We start from the raw sequence: 16,692 nt of genomic DNA, 5'->3' as shown, positions 1-16,692 counted from the left end.
CAAGCTCTTTTCTGGCGCCGTTGCCCGGGAGGTGAGTGCTTGAAGGTATATCTTTAGATATTGCAATCGAGTCTTTTAGTTTCTTGTTTTATCACTAGTTTAGTTTATAAAAGAAAACTACAAAAAAATGGAATTGAGTTTGTCTCATACGCTTCATCTTTTTAATATCTTTCGTGACTATGATGGAAAGGATAATTGTGCTCAAGTGCTAGAAGAAGAGATCTATAAAATGTTTGGCACTAAATATTTGAATGATGAGCATGATTGCAATGTTGTTAGTATGAATTCCTTGAATATCCATGATGCTAATGATATGCAAAGCCACAAGCTTGGGGAAGCTATGTTTGATGAAGATGATATTTTTTGTCCCCCAAGTTTTGATGAGCAAATTTATTATGATGAAAGCATGCCTCCCATCTATGATGATTATTGTGATGACACGTATGCCTTAAAGAATAATAATAACAATTAAACTTGTCATCTTGATTTCAATTTTCAATCCCATGATAGTTATTTTGTTGAGTTTGCTCCCACTATTATTCATGACAAGAAATTTGCTTATGTGGAGAGTAGTAAATTTTCTATGCTTGTAGATCATGAAAAGAATGCTTTAGGTGCTGGTTATATTGTTGAATTCATTCATGATGCTACTGAAAATTATTATGAGGGAGGAATATATGATTGTAGGAATTGCAATAATACCAAGTTTCCTCTCTATGTGCTTAAAGTTTTGAAGTTATGCTTGTTTTACCTTCCTATGCAAGTTGATTCTTGTTCCCACAAGTTGTTTGCTCACAAAATCCCTATGCATAGGAAGTGGGTTAGACTTAAATGTGCTAGTTATATTCTTCATGATGCTCTCTTTATGTTTCAATTCTTATCCTTTATGTGAGCATCATTGAAATCATCGTTCCTAGCTAGGGGCGTTAAACGATAGCGCTTGTTGGGAGGCAACCCAATTTTATTTTTGTTCCTTGCTTTTTGCTCCTGTTTAGTAATAAATAAATCATCTAGCCTCTGTTTAGATGTGGTTTTATGCTTTTAATTAGTGTTTGTGACAAGTAGAACCTTTGGGAAGACTTGGGGAAAGTCTTGTTGATCATGCTGTAAAAAAACAGAAACTTTAGCGCTCACGAGAATTGCTGCCATTTTTATTTGGAGAGCGATATTTAGTTAATTCTTTTTTCAGATGATTAATAGATAAATTCCTCAGGTCCAGCAATTTATTTGAGAATTTTATGAGTTCCAGAAGTATACATGTCGGGGATATACCCCGCGGTATGACCCGGCCAGATGTATAACCCGACCGGACTTGGCGACTCACTAATGACCCGCCCTGACTGGACGACTCACTAAGTGACCCGCCCGAGCCTGGCGACTTATGGGTGACCTGGCAAGCGGATCAAAGGAGCGACAAGACCCGGGGGCCCAAGAGGCTCAAGGCCCAGAAGGCCGGCTACGTTATGGTAGGCCGGCTTAAGAGGAAAGGCGTGAGGAATATCTCCTTTACGAGGAAGCAAGACCCGGACTTGTAATCAACTTGTAAGAGAAGATAGACTAATCCTAGTCCTACTAGGACTCCACATGTAACCCGCCCCTCTAACTTAGATAAGGAGGGTCGGGGCTCCCCAAAGAGGGACAGGAAGACGAAATAATCTCTAGGGCTAGACACAAAGAGCCGGTTTACCGGCAACTCTCTCATGAGCATAATGAGACCTAGCCACAAACAGCATGTAGGGCTATTACCGGATGATGTTTCCCGGGGCCCGAAGCTGTCTAAATCCTCGTCTTGCGTGTTGCGTCTCTCAATTCCGCTCAACCCCTTCAAGCTATCGCATAGATGCGTTGGCCTCACGACTAAGTCCTGACACTAAGGACATCTGCCATGACAATTCCACGACAATACGTTTGATCCAGATTACTATAGACTGTTTTGTTTTTGACAGATTCTGTTTTTCGTGTGTTGTTTGCTTATTTTGATGAATCTATGGCTAGTAAAAGAGTTTATAAACCATAGAGAAGTTGGAATACAGTAGGTTTAACACCAATATAAATAAAGAATGAGTTCATTACAGTACCTTGAAGTGGTGATTTATTTTCTTATACTAACGGAGCTTACGAGTTTTCTGTTAAGTTTTGTGTTGTGAAGTTTTCAAGTTTTGGTTAAGGATTCGATGGACTATGGAATAAGGAGTGGCAAGAGCCTAATCTTGGGGATGCCCAAGGCACCCCAAGGTAATATTCAAGGATAGCCAAGAGCCTAATCTTGGGGATGCCCCGGAAGGCATCCCCTCTTTCGTCTTCATTCATCGGTAACTTTACTTGGAGTTATATTTTTATTCACCACATGATATGTGTTTTGCTTGGAGCGTCAATTTATTTTGTTAGGATTTGCTTGCTGTTATTTAGAACAATGTTTTGCATCTTTTATTTTAATAAAAGTGGCATTGATAGCCTTTACTATGCCTACGTTACAAGTATACATGTTGCTGTTTGAAAACAGAAAGTTTACCGCTGTTGCAATAATTCCCTAGAAAAGTCAGAATGTGATAAAATGTCGAAACCTTTTGTATATTAAGCTCTGATAAATTTACTACAGTGGGAATTTTCTTTCATAATTTTTGGAGCTAGGGAAGTATGGATGTTGCAGCATTCTTTACAGACTATCCTGTTTAGGAAGATTGTTGTTATGTTTGCATTGTTTGCATATGGTTGCTTCTTTAATGATTCTATTTGAGGATAGGACTATTAAATATGCAGAGGCATTTAGTATACAATGTTGAATAATAATTTTAGTGATTTTCTACAGTAGAGTATGATAAGGTTTTTGCAATGGTTTATACTAACTTATCTCATGAGTCCTTGTTGAGTTTTGTGTGGATGAAGCTTTTGAGATTTAGGGAGACCATGATATGAGAGGAATTAAGGAGACACAAAAGCTCAAACTTGGGGATGCCCAAGGCACCCCAAGATAATATTGCAAGAAGTCTCAAGCATCTAAGCTTGGGGATGCCCCGGTTGGCATCCCACCTTTCTTCTTCAACAACTATCGGTTAGTACCGGTTGATCCTAAGTTTTTGCTTCTTCACATGATGTTTGCTATTCTTAGATGTCATTTTATTTTGCTTTGCTTGCTGTTTGAATAAATTAACAAGATCTGAAATTATTAAATGTAGAGAGTCTTCACATAGTTTCATAATTATTCGACTACTCATTGATCTTCACTTATATCTTTCAGAGTAGTTTGTCATTTGCTCTAGTGCTTCACTTATATCATTTTAGAGCACGGTGGTGGTTTTAATTTTATAGAAATAGATGAACTCTCATGCTTCACTTAGAATATTTTGAGAGTCTTAACTAGCATGGTAATTTGCTTAAAATCCTAATATGCTAGGTATTCAAGAATAATAAAATTCTCTTATGAGTGTGTTGAATACTATGATAAGTTTGATACTTGATGATTGTTTTAAGATATGAGGATGGTAATATTAGAGTCATGCTAGTTGAGTAGTTGTGAATTTGAGAAATACTTGTGTTGAAGTTTGTGATTCCCGTAGCATGCACATATGGTGAACCGTTATGTGATGAAGTCGGGGCATGATTTATTTATTGATTGTCTTCCTTATGAGTGGCGGTCAGGGACGAGCGATGGTCTTTTCCTACCAATCTATCCCCCTAGGAGCATGCGCATAGTACTTTGTTTCGATAACTAATAGATTTTTGCAATAAGTATGTGAGTTCTTTATGACTAATGTTGAGTCCATGGATTATACGCACTCTCACCCTTCCACCATTGCTAGCCTCTCTAGTACCGTGCAACTTTCGCCGGTACCATAAACCCACCATATACCTTCCTCAAAACAGCCACCATACCTACCCATTATGGCATTTCCATAGCCATTCCGAGATATATTGCCATGCAACTTTCCACCGTTCCGTTTATTATGACACACTCCATCATTGTCATATTGCTTAGCATGATCATGTAGTTGACATCGTATGTGTGGCAAAGCCACCATTCATAATTCTTTCATACATGTCAATCATGAGTCATTGCACATCCCGGTACACCGCCGGAGGCATTCATATAGAGTCATATCTTGTTCTAAGTATTGAGTTGTAATTCTTGAGTTGTAAGTAAATAAAAGTGTGATGATCATCATTATTAGAGCATTGTCCCAGTGAGGAAAGGATGATGGAGACTATGATTCCCCCACAAGTCGGGATGAGACTCCGGACAAAAAATAAATAAAAGAGGCCAAAGAAGCCCAAATAAAGAAAAGAAAGAAAAGAGGCCATAAAAAGAGAAAAGGCTCAAATAAAAAAAATAAAAAATGAGAGAAAAAGAGAGAAGGGACAATGCTACTATCCTTTTACCACACTTGTGCTTCAAAGTAGCACCATGATCTTCATGATAGAGAGTCTCCTATGTTGTCACTTTCATATACTAGTGGGAGTCTTTCATTATAGAACTTGTCTTGTATATTCCAATGATGGGCTTCCTCAAAATGCCCTAGGTCTTCGTGAGCAAGCGAGTTGGATGCACACCCACTAGTTTCTTTTGTTGAGCTTTCATACATTTATAGCTCTAGTGCATCCGTTGCATGGCAATCCCTACTCACTCACATTGATATCTATTGATGGGCATCTCCATAGCCCGTTGATACGCCTAGTTGATGTGAGACTATCTTCCCCCTTTTTTTCTTCTCCACAACCACCACTCTATTCCACCTATAGTGCTATATCCATGGCTCACGCTCATGTATTGCGTGAAGATTGAAAAAGTTTGTGAACATCAAAAGTATGAAACAATTGCTTGGCTTGTCATCGGGGTTGTGCATGATTTAAATATTTTGTGTGGTGAAGATGGAGCACAGCCAGACTATATGATTTTGTAGGGATAGCTTTCTTTGGCCATGTTATTTTGAGAAGACATGATTGCTTTGTTAGTATGCTTGAAGTATTATCATTTTTATGTCAATATGAACTTTTGTCTTGAATCTTATGGATCTGAATATTCATACCACAATTAAGAAGAATTACATTGCAATTATTCCATGTAGCACTCCGCGTCAAAGATTATTTTTTATCATTTACCTACTCGAGGACGAGCAGGAATTAAGCTTGGGGATGCTGATACGTCTCTAACGTATCTATAATTTTTGATTGCTCCATGCTATATTATCTACTGTTTTGAATGTTTGTGGGCTTTATTATACACTTTCATATCATTTTTAGGACTAACCTATTAACCCAGAGCCGAGTGCCAGTTTCTGTTTTTACCCTATTTTAGGGTTTCGAAGAAAAGGAAAATCAAACGGAGTCCAATTGACCTGAAACTTCACGGAACTCATTTTTGGAAGGAAAGAAGCCCAGAAGACTTGGAGTGCACGTCGGGGGATCTGCGAGGAGGTCACGAGGCAGGGGGGGCGCACCACCCCCCTGGGCGCGCCCTCCACCCTCGTGAGCCCCTCGTGGCCCCCCTGACGTACTTCTTTCGCCTATATATCTCCATATACCCTAAAAACATCGGGGAGCACAATAGATCGGGAGTTCCGCTGCCAGAAGCCTCCGTAGCCACCGAAAACCAATCTAGACCCGTTCCGGCACCCTGCCGGAGGGGGCAATCCTTCTCCAGCGGCCATCTTCATCATCCCGGTGCTCTCCATGACTAGAAGGGAGTAGTTCTCCCTCGGGGCTGAGGGTATGTACCAGTAGCTATGTGTTTGATCTCTCTCTCTCTCTCATGTTCTTGAGGTGATACAATCTTGATGTATCGTGAGCTTTGCTATTATATTTGGATCCTATGATGTTTCTTCCCCCCTCTACTCTCTTGTAATGGATTGAGTTTCCTCTTTGAAGTTATCTTATCGGATTGAGTCTTTAAAGATTTGAGAACACTTGATGTATGTCTTGCCGTGAATATCTGTGGTGACAATGGGATATCACGTGATTCACTTGATGTATGTTTTGGTGACCAACTTGCGGGTTCCGCCCATGAACCTATGCATAGGGGTTGGCACACGTTTTCTTCATGATGCTCCGGTAGAACTTTGGGGCACTCTTTGAGGTCCTATGTGTTGGTTGAATAGATAAATCTGAGATCGTGTGATGCATATCGTATAATCATACCCACGGATACTTGAGGTGACATTGGAGTATCTAGGTGACATTAGGGTTTTGATTGATTTGTGTCTTAAGGTGTTATTCTAGTACGAACTCTAGGGCTGTTTGTGACACCTATAGGAATAGCCCAACGGATAGATTGGAAAGAATAACTTTGAGGTGGTTTCGTACCCTACCATAATCTCTTCGTTCGTTCTCCGCTATTAGTGACTTTGGAGTGACTCTTTGTTGCATGTTGAGGGAAAGTTATGTGATCCAATTATGTTATTATTGTTGAGAGGACTTGCACTAGCGAAAGTATGAACCCCAGGCCTTGTTTCAACATATTGCAATACCGTTTACGCTCACTTTTATCATTAGTTACCTTGTTGTTTTTATAATTTCAGATTACAAATACCTTTATCTACCATCCATATTGCACTTGTATCACCATCTCTTCGCCGAACTAGTGCACCTATACAATTTACCATTGTATTGGGTGTGTTGGGGACACAAGAGACTCTCTGTTATTTGGTTGCAGGGTTGCTTGAGAGAGACCATCTTCATCCTACACCTCCTATGGATTGATAAACCTTAGGTCATCCACTTGAGGGAAATTTGCTACTGTCCTACAAACCTCTGCACTTGGAGGCCCAACAATGTCTACAAGAAGAAGGTTGTGTAGTAGACATCAGGAGGCGTGGCCCTTGGGGGAGGGGCTTGTTGGGGCGCCTAGGAAAGGGAGGCCTTGTGGGTAACCTTCCCCTTTTTGTGGGTGATGTTTGTGAAGGGCCCCCCCTTTGGGCAGCCACTTCCTTGCCTCCCCCACCCCTCCCTTCCCTTGTAAATAAAGAAGGATATGAGCTCTCCAAGACATCTCAAGTTCACCAACAATGGAATGTAATGATCGGCTCTCTCTCTCTCTCTCTCGTCCTCCACAAAATAGTTGTATTCTCCCACAAGGTTGCCTAGTCTCCAGTAGTTATTAATTATTGGTGGAAAAGTGTCGCTAGATCGGTGACACCGTATGTGTGCAACCCAGTAGAGAGATCATACGTTCGATCTTCTGTTCAAGGGATGAAATATTCAAGCAGTTGGGAGGTTGTAAAATCTTAACTGCGGGAATCTGCATTGATGATCTTCACCAACTCTTGCTCTGATGCTGCTACCAGTTGGTAATGATCAGATCAATCCTTCTATTTATCTTCATAGTGGTCCTGTACGTGTACGTAGTAAAGATTTTTTTGTCTTCTACTACATTACCCTACACAAATTGTGGGGAATGAGTAGATATTGTTTCTGTATTCTTTCCCCTTGAATCTCTCCAAGACCCCCCCCCCAAGAATCAAAGAATTAGGGTTTGTGAGAGGTGGAGAAGAAGTATGGCGAATGGATATGAAATATGCTCAAAGGGTAACCTGAACGAGACAGTGGTAGGTGAAAACTAGTCGTTTTACTAAAAAAAATGCACTACTAGACAGTCTGGGCGATCTAGACTAGACAATCTATTCAGTGGTGGGGAATTTAGATACCACGAAAATTTGACCTGCTAGACATTCTGGTCCCGCAGGACCAAGAAGATAGCACCAAATTTATTGGGCCCCACACTAGACACAATTAATTTATTGCTTCGTTTGCCACTGAACATCCGGCTCCGACGCGTTGGTCCATGTGGCTGGGCACATGGTTCTCGATCCCTTAAGCAGTCGTAAAGGCTACTGATTGGACAGCTGGAGGCCATCCCACTCGGCTAAAGCCAATGCGCCAGTCAAACCCTAGCCGATTGCGTGACTGAGTGTCGGTACCATGATGGCTGGGTTCACGGATCCAACCACACGCGCGCCACAGTCACCCTTGGACTAGATTCAAGATGAAGAAGGAATTACTTGTCATTGGTTTTCTCTTCTGAACCAATGGTGGTATGTAGATCTTCGTGAAGAACTACATCAAGCAGCTTCTTCTGAGGGAAGCCAAGGCTCTGTGGTGGCATGCTGATCTTTGTCTAAGAAGATCTACATGGCCATCATTCAAGCCCATCCAAGCTAAGGAACAAGCAAGATTGAAGCAAACTACCCTGCAATAGCACCCGCCGAACAAGACCCGGGAACGATCTTGTTTGGCAACAACCATCCCTAGTTGGCCCGCACTCAGCAATCCTTTGATAGCAAGCTATTGCCTCACCCACGCATGGCGCGGTTGTAACGCGTCCGCAAAGGCCCTGTGCTACGCGGCAGGTGGGCAGGCATGCCAGAAGATGGACAAGACGCAAGGGGTGAATCACTCTCCCATCCCGCCGCATGGCGTAGACCTGTACTGAGGTGTGTCACGCCCCACACAGGTGGTACCATGGGCGGTGGTGACAAGACAAACGTTCATTCCTAGACAAAAGGTAATGACACTTCAACAAGCATTTAATGCACTCACCTACCTGGCCAGAACTAGGGTAGTTCTTTAGCAGCTAATTAAGCTATTGTGGTACCCCTTGAGCTATAAGAGGAGGATCAGGCTATAGAGAGAAAAAGGTTTTTCTTAGACTAGATAGAAGAGATCTATTCAAGGTTGGAAATTTGGCAGAACACCAGTAGGAGCACACAATGCTTCCTATTCCCGGTAAGGACTTGTAGCTCGCCATCCACCAAACATAAACACACACAAAGCAGGAGTAGGGTATTACGCAAACATGTGGCCTGAACCTGGGTAAATCATCGTGTCACATCGTGCATTCAGGTAGTGTAGTTTATCACCTCCACGCCCCATACACAAACTAGCAAAAGGACGTCTCTAGTCCACGGTGTCACGTGTGTGTTTTGCACACACCCGCCGACATCTGGCGCGCTAGATAGGGGGGGGCGCTCGGGTAGATCTACATCGACAAAGTTGTCAGCGTCTTTGGCGATGCCGGATCTATCATCATCTTAATCAGACCCTTCGTCACCAAGCAAGGATGGCCAAGGTGCGGTTGCCTAAGGCTGTAGCCACGCCTTCAGACATCTGCAGATGCTTCGTCCCCGTCGGTGAAAAGAGGGTGCCCTGACTCACCCCCAAAGGACCACATGTATGGCAAGCCCCGGGCTATGCGGTTCAGTCCCACTAGCGGCAAGGTGGGACATCACCTGCGGTGCCCATGCGTGGCTACCGTCGAGGGAAGGATCTCGCGGTAACTCGTCCCACCTACATCTCGCTTTGCAACATCAAGCAGAAACCAGGCGAGTCACTTCGTGAGTACATCCAACGCCTTTCACCGGGTGGAGGACGAAATCCACAGGCTGCCTGCCGCCTTCATCATCATGACCTTCTACTTGAACATTCGCATCACTCAGGTATGCAAAGCGATGGCGGCTTACTGGGTGCACACCGTAGCGGAGCTTTATGCTCTTGCTTAAAGTGCACCCGGGCGGTGGAACCCAACAACCTTTGGGGGGTTGGCGGACGCCAGCTTGCTGTTACAAGAACCGGTTCAGCGCTATAGCCAGCGTTCATGGGGCCAGAGCTGATAAGTCTCCATCGTATCTACAATTTTTTATTGTTCCATGCTAATATTATAAAACTTTTATATATTTTGGCAACATTTTATATTATTTTCTGGGATTAACATATTGATCCAATGCCCAGTGCTAGTTCATGTTTGTTGCATGTTTTTTGTTTCACAGAATATCCATATCAAACAAAGTCAAAATGCGATAAAAATTTACGGAGTTTTTTTGGAATGTATGTGATTTTTGGGAGGTGGAATCAACGCAAACGGAGGCCCACGGCCTCCACAAGACACATGGGCGCGCCAGCATCCCCCGGTGCGTGGTGGTGCCTTGTGGGCACCCCGTAAGTTGGTTGGGGCTCTTCTTCAGGCGCAAGGAAGCTTATATCCGGAAAAAATCATATTAAAATTTCAGCTCAATCGGAGTTACGGATCTCCGGATATTTAAGAAACGGTGAAAGCCAGAAAACGGGAACGCGAAACAGAAGATAACAGAGAGATAGCTCCAATCTCGGAGGGGCTCCCGCCCCTCCACCACCATGGAGGCCATGGACCAGAGGGGGAACTCTCCTCCCATCTAGGGGGAGGCCAAGGAGGGGGGCTCTCTCCCTCTCTCTCTCCTGGTGGCGCCAGAGTGCCTCCGGGGCAAGGATCGTGACGATGATCTACATCAACAACCTTGCTACCGTCAACACCAACTTTCTCCCCCTCTATGCAGTTGTGTAACCTCTCTATTCTGCTGCAATTCTCGACTTAAACATGGTGCTCAACACTATATATTATTATCCATTGATATATGTTTGAGTAGATCTGTTTTGTCCTATGGGGTGATTGATGATCATGATTGGTTTGAGTTGTATATTTTTATTTTGGTGTCGTCCTACGGTGCCCTCCATGTCGTGCAAACGTGAGGGATCCTCGATGTAGGTTGTTGCAATACGTTCATGATTGGCTTATGGTGGGTGGCGTGACTGACAGAAGCCCAGAGCCGAGTAAGTGGGTTCTTGCGTATGGGATAAAGAGGACTTGATACTTAATGCTATGGTTGGGTTTTACCTTAATGATCTTTGGTAGTTGCAGATGCTTGCTAGAGTTCCAATCATAAGTGCATATGATCCAAGTCGCAAAGTATGTTAGCTCATGTCTCTCCCTCATATAAAATTGCAATAATGATCACCGGTCTAGTTATTGATCACCTAGGGACAAATAACTTTCTTGTGTGACAAAAGCTTTCTACTAAACTACTACTTTTATTATCTTGCAATTTATTCATTGTTTTATTCTTGCCTAGTTTTATTCTTGTTCTAGGTAAAGCAAACGTTAAGTGTGGGTGGAGTTGTATCGATGGTTGATAAAACTTGAGGGAATATTTGTTCTACCTTTAGCTCCTCGTTGGGTTCGACACTCTTATTTATCAAAACAGGCTACAAACAATCCCCTATATTTGTGGGTTATCAAGAGCTACTTGGTAGGCTACTCGAACTGATGAACTCCTTCGTCATCAAGATTGATCAGGCCGGAGATGGGTTCCACACGGTTAGCATGGACCTTGACCCGACCGGCGCCTGATTAGCAAGCACTGAAGCACCCCTTTGGAGTCAAGATCTGGCACCTTGTGTGTTGAATAAGCCAAGCACTCCTGTTAAAATTATGTAGGCGTTAAGCCATTAACTCATGCAAACATGTGCCAAGAACGCCTGTTTCGGGATATGAAGTGCGACCATCCTGTTAAGCTATAAGTTTAAGAATTAGTGTGGTGACTGTATTTCTAGTTCTCTAAAATACCACCCCGATCCATGACTCGGGAAGTGGAATGTACGTTGTGAAAGCTCCCGTTTTAGCTGGATACTTTTTCTGCTTATAGTTTAACTTGATGGGCCCCACCTTTTCTTTATTCCGGAGGATGTTTTCTGGGCGGGCTTTCATTTTGTATGAGTCGGTTTACATTTCAAAGCACTTCATCTAAAACCTTGTATTTATCAACTTTGTCAAAGGCATTGAGAATGAAGCGAGGCCGCATGATATATCGGACAATACCTTCGTTACCGTCACATCGAAACATGCTTCCCGACAGGGGTAATATGGGAACAAGCCTATTGCAAAAGTTCTTTCCCCCAGCACAGGGCAACGTGCATTCCTGGGGGAAAGAGAGAAATCGTGAAAAACTTTACACCCCTGCGTTAACCTATGGATCCGATGCCCTTAGGGCATCTCCAGCCGCGCCCCCAACAGGCCCCCAGGCCACTTTTTCGGCGCCGGCGCCGAAAAAACGACCCAGTCGTGCCCCCAGGACGCCAAAAATCGCCGGTTCGGACCTTTTTTCCGCCCGACGGTCACAGACCGAACCCGGCGCGTTGGGGAGCAGTTGGGGGCTCTGACGCTAGGGAAAAGCATGCCTGGCCCACACCGATAGGGGAAAAGTCAAGGTTTTCTTCCCCCGACTCGCCTCGCACCCCCCGCGCCCTCGGCCACCACTAGCTATATCCCGGCGACGGCCGCCGCCCAACTCCGGTAGATAGCCATTCCCCGCCGGAAAATAGCAGCGCTTCGCCGCGGCAGCCCCTCCCACAGCAGCTGGGCGTTTCCGGCCGCGGAGGTGCGGTTTAACGGCGGGTACACGCCCACCGAGCGCAAGGTGTTCGGCGTTTTGCCTGTCTCGGCGATGGACTCGGATAAGGAGGAAGAGCTCGCCGCGCTGCTGGAGGAGGAAGCCGCGGCCGACGTCCAGGAAGAAGAGAATCTCATGGTGCTCGCCGCCCTCGCCCAGCTGCTGGCGAGCAATGAAAAGCCGCGGCGAGGTGGCTCGGCGCCGGGGCGGGTGAAAACAAAGAACCGGCATCGTCTCCAAGGCTACTGCATGCTCTACTCCGACTACTTCGCCGATGCTCCACTTCATGGCGAGAGAACATTTCGGCGCTGTTATCGGATGAGCCGAAAGCTCTTCCTTAGGATTGTGAATTCCATCCGGGAGTTCGACAACTACTTCAAGTGCAAGATGGATTGCACTGGCACTCTTGGATTCACCTCCATCCAGAAGTGCACGACAGTGATGAGGATGCTTGCATATGGAGCTCCCAGTGATTCACTCGACGACTATGGGTGCATGGCCGAGTCCACCAGCATAGAGTGTTTCTACAAGTTCTGTCAGGCAGTGGTGGCAGTGTTTGGGCCACAATACTTGAGAACACCCAATGCGGAAGACACTGCTCGGATCCTAGCCCAGAATGCAGCAAGAGGATTTCCTGGGATGCTTGGAAGCATCGACTGCATGCATTAGAAATGGAAGAACTGCCCATTTGGTTGGCAGGGGATGTACAAAGGCGCCAAAGGCGGTTGCAGTGTGGTGCTTGAGGCGGTAGCCACACAGGACCTCTGGATTTGGCACTCCTTCTTTGGTATGCCAGGAACTCACAATGACATCAACATGCTGCAGTGCTCTCCTGTTTTTGCCAAGCTCGTTGAGGGCCATTCTCCTCCGGTGAACTTCGAGATCAATGGGCACCAATACAACAAGGGGTACTATCTAGCTGACGGCATCTATCCGAGATGGTCGACATTTGTGAAGACGATCTCAAACCCTATGGTAGGAGGCAAGAATGCCTGGTTTGCGAAGCTTCAGGAGGCTTGCAGGAAGGATGTCGAGCGGGCATTTGGTGTGCTCCAATCTCGATTTGCTGTTGTTCGGTACCCCGCTCAGACCTGGTCCAAAGATCAAATGTGGGAGATTATGACTTGCTGTGTCATCTTGCACAACATGATCATCGAGAGCGAGCAAGAAGACCCAGTGTTTGACACTGAACCATACTACAGGCAGGGTCCTCTAGCCGAAATTGATCACCAGCTACCGGCAACTTGGACTGCCTATCTCAGTATGCGTCAGGAGATCCGAGACCCACAGGTGCATCATCAACTGTAGAAAGATCTGATTGAGCACCTATGGAGGCTCAAGGGGGACGCCGTGTGATGAAATACGAGTTTTTATTTGTTGAACTATATAATTTGTATTGAACTATTTGTTGTTGTACTATTTTGTTGAAGTATTTGATTTTTCTGTGATGAAATATGTGATAAGAAATAATTGTGTTGATAATTGAACGCCGAGACACGGCGAAACCACGCCGAATATGGGCCAATTTTCGCCCATATGGGCCCTTTATTCGCCGAAATTGGGCTGCAAAGTGGGCCAATTTCGGCGCCTGGGGGCGAGCTGGGGGCGACGACTGGGCGCAAAACCGCCCCCAGCGCCGAGTGTATCGTCGGCTCGCCCCTAGGGGGCGATTTTTATGCGTCCTGGGGGGCCAACGGCTGGAGATGCCCTTAACTCTACAGATGGCACCATGAATTCACTCCTAGGGTGTTTTCCTCAGTGCGATCCCAGGATTGAAGGGCCTGTTAGGGCAAATAAGCCGCGACGATGCACCGGACACGACCAGCGCGTGTATGGGCGCGGGCTGGCCGGGTCGGGCGCGTCGGGTCCGCGGCGAGTAGTGTGTGCGTGCGTGCGTGTGGTGCACGGGGTGGCCGTGCAAGTGTACACCGTAGGCGTGCGTGTGTGTGTGAGTCTGTTGGCGAGCCGTGCGGTCCGATCGGGCGCGATCCAGCGAGGCTCACCGTGAGAAGCGTGCGTTCGGGCGTGGTGCGGGCGCGGTCAGAGCGCGGAGAGCACGGGCATGATCGGGGTGCGAGTGGAGGCGTGGATGCGTGCCCGGTGCGCTGGCTCGGGGTATAAAGCCGCACGATGGCGTTGTAACAGTGCGACAAGTCGAGTTCGTGCTCGAGGAAAGGAAGGAGGCGTTCGAGCGCCGGAAAAACTCCTGTGTCCACCATTTTTCTGAACTTCTCTGAATCTCGTTCTTCTTCCTCTGATCTTCTTCTTCCTCGGTGAGAGCTACGGCGACAGAGAGAGCTAGGAGGAGTGAGGCGAGGAGTTGGCGGTTCCAACAATTGGTATCAGAGCCACGTTCTAGTCAGGGCGCGCCGGCGATGTCCATCGTCCCGTACACTGGCGGAACCGGCGGATCGCTGCCGCAGGCAGTGCCGCAGCTCACCGGCAAGAATTACACGGCGTGGGCGATCAAGATGGAGGCAAATCTCGATGCGGCAGGGCTGTGGGAGGCGGTGGTCGTGCCGGAGGATGCGGCGGCGGCCGTGATCGCCAAGAAGGACAAGCCGGCCAGGGCATAGCTGCTCGGCGCGCTCGCGGAGAACCTGTTGCTGCAGGTGGCGGCGAAGAAGACCGCCGCGGAGGTGTGGGCTGCTCTGAAGGCACGGTTCATCGGCGCGGACCGTGTGCAGGCGGCGCGGCTGGGCACTTTGCATGGGGAATTTGAGCTGCTGCGCATGGCGGACGTCGAGACTCTGGACGACTTCGCCGGCAGGCTCGGTGGGATGGCGGCGCGCTATGCCGCGTTGGGCTCAACCCTGGAGGACGCCGCCCTCGTCAAGAAGCTGCTCGACTCGGTGCCGAACCGCCTGTACCCAGCGGTGGCCGGGATCGAGCAGTTCTGTGACGTCGACGCCATGGCGTTCGAGGACGCACTGGGGCGGCTGAAAGCTTTTGACGAGCGTCTGCGGCGTTGGGGGCAAGCAGACGGCGAGCGAGCGGATGGCACGCTCATGTTCACCGCGGCACAGTGGCGGGCACGCGAGCGGCAGCGAGGCGGAGCTCAGGACGACGACGACGGGGCGCGCAGCGAGGCGTCGGGCGTCGGCGGGAACCGGCGCGGCCGCTGCTACAAGTGCGGTGAACGCGGGCATTTCAAGGTTGAGTGCCCATAGTGGAAGAAGGCGCCGGCGGCGGAGCGGGCCTTGTTGGTGGACGACGGCGACGTCGAGGACGCCGGGCTACTCTGAGCCGCGGCTTAGGGTGCGAATGTTAGGGCAAATAAGCCGCGGCGATGCACCGGACACGACTAACGCGTGTATGGGCGCGGGCTGGCCGGGTCGGGCGCGTCGGATCCGCGGCGAGTAGTGTGTGCGTGCGTGCGTGTGGTGCACGGGGTGGCCGTGCAAGTGTACACTGTAGGCGTGCCTGTGTGTGTGAGTCTGTTGGCGAGCCGTGCGGTCCGATCGGGCGCGATCCAGCGAGGCTCACCGTGAGAAGCGCGCGTTCGGGCGCGGTCAGAGCGCGGAGAGCGCGGGCACGATCGGGGTGCGAGTGGAGGCGTGGGTGCGTGCCCGGTGCGCTGGCTCGGGGTATAAAGCCGCACGGTGGCGTTGTACAGTGCGACAAGTCGAGTTCGTGCTCGAGGAAAGGAAGGAGGCGTTTGAGCGCCGGAAAAACTCCTGTGTCCACCACTTTTCTAAACTTCTCTGAATCTCGTTCTTCTTCCTCTGATCTTCTTCTTCCTTGATGAGAGCTATGGCGACAGAGAGAGCTAGGAGGAGTGAGGCGAGGAGTTGGCGGTTCCAACAGGGCCATTCAGTTAAGTTGGAGGCATTGTTGAACCTCACACTATAAAATTTCGTCTATTCAATGACAAAAACCCTGGCGAGGAAATAGGAAACGTTGCCTAAAATCACTTACTGTGACGGTCCATCGTCACGAGGTGTTTTCCTCGCAGGGCAGCACCCTAGCCAACTTTGGCGATGTTCTGGCGTGATTTTGGGTGACGGTATTGGGTGTCACTAGGCATGTCCATTTTCAGGGACGGTAAGTAGTGTCACAGAAAATGTTGAGCATGGCAATGTCTTGAAATATAATAAGAAAAATAATTGATTGTTTTTTAACCTGACTAATCTAGTGTTGAAAGTGTACATATTTTTTTTTTTCTGAAAGCAGTCAATCTACTTTCTGATAGCGTTCCTGATAATTTTGGCGAACCCCTACACTATCTAATTAATTTAAAACAGGCAAAAAAAAATTGTGCTTCCTGTCGCTCGAACACAGAAGTCTAGAACGCAGTACATACTGCATTGCGAGTATGGCATTAATCAGTTGTCGAACAAATTGCTGGTACTTATAGGATCTCTAGCATAGTCTACCGGTCCGCGCGGCTCATCTCATCGCCTGACGAAGGCAGACACAACATTTCAGTCCTACTGATTGTTGATTAATGGCGGTCGGCGTGTGCTAACTGCCATCAGGCATTGACGCCACTTTTCCCCTCCAC

General features: G+C 47.2%; 1 pseudogene; it reads left to right on the top strand.

Moving 5' to 3' along the window:
* The first annotated feature begins 14,563 nt into the window (after positions 1 to 14,563).
* Positions 14,564 to 15,433, top strand: LOC125518563 (uncharacterized; annotated as a pseudogene).
* Positions 15,434 to 16,692: the final 1,259 nt, after the last annotated feature.

Source organism: Triticum urartu, chromosome 1A (genome assembly GCF_056163025.1).
Source record: "Triticum urartu cultivar PI428250 chromosome 1A, HENAU_Tu73, whole genome shotgun sequence".
In the NCBI taxonomy this organism is placed as follows: Eukaryota; Viridiplantae; Streptophyta; class Magnoliopsida; order Poales; family Poaceae; genus Triticum; species Triticum urartu.
Note: the sequence above shows the minus strand (reverse complement) of the source record. Positions and strands in the feature narration are given on the sequence as shown.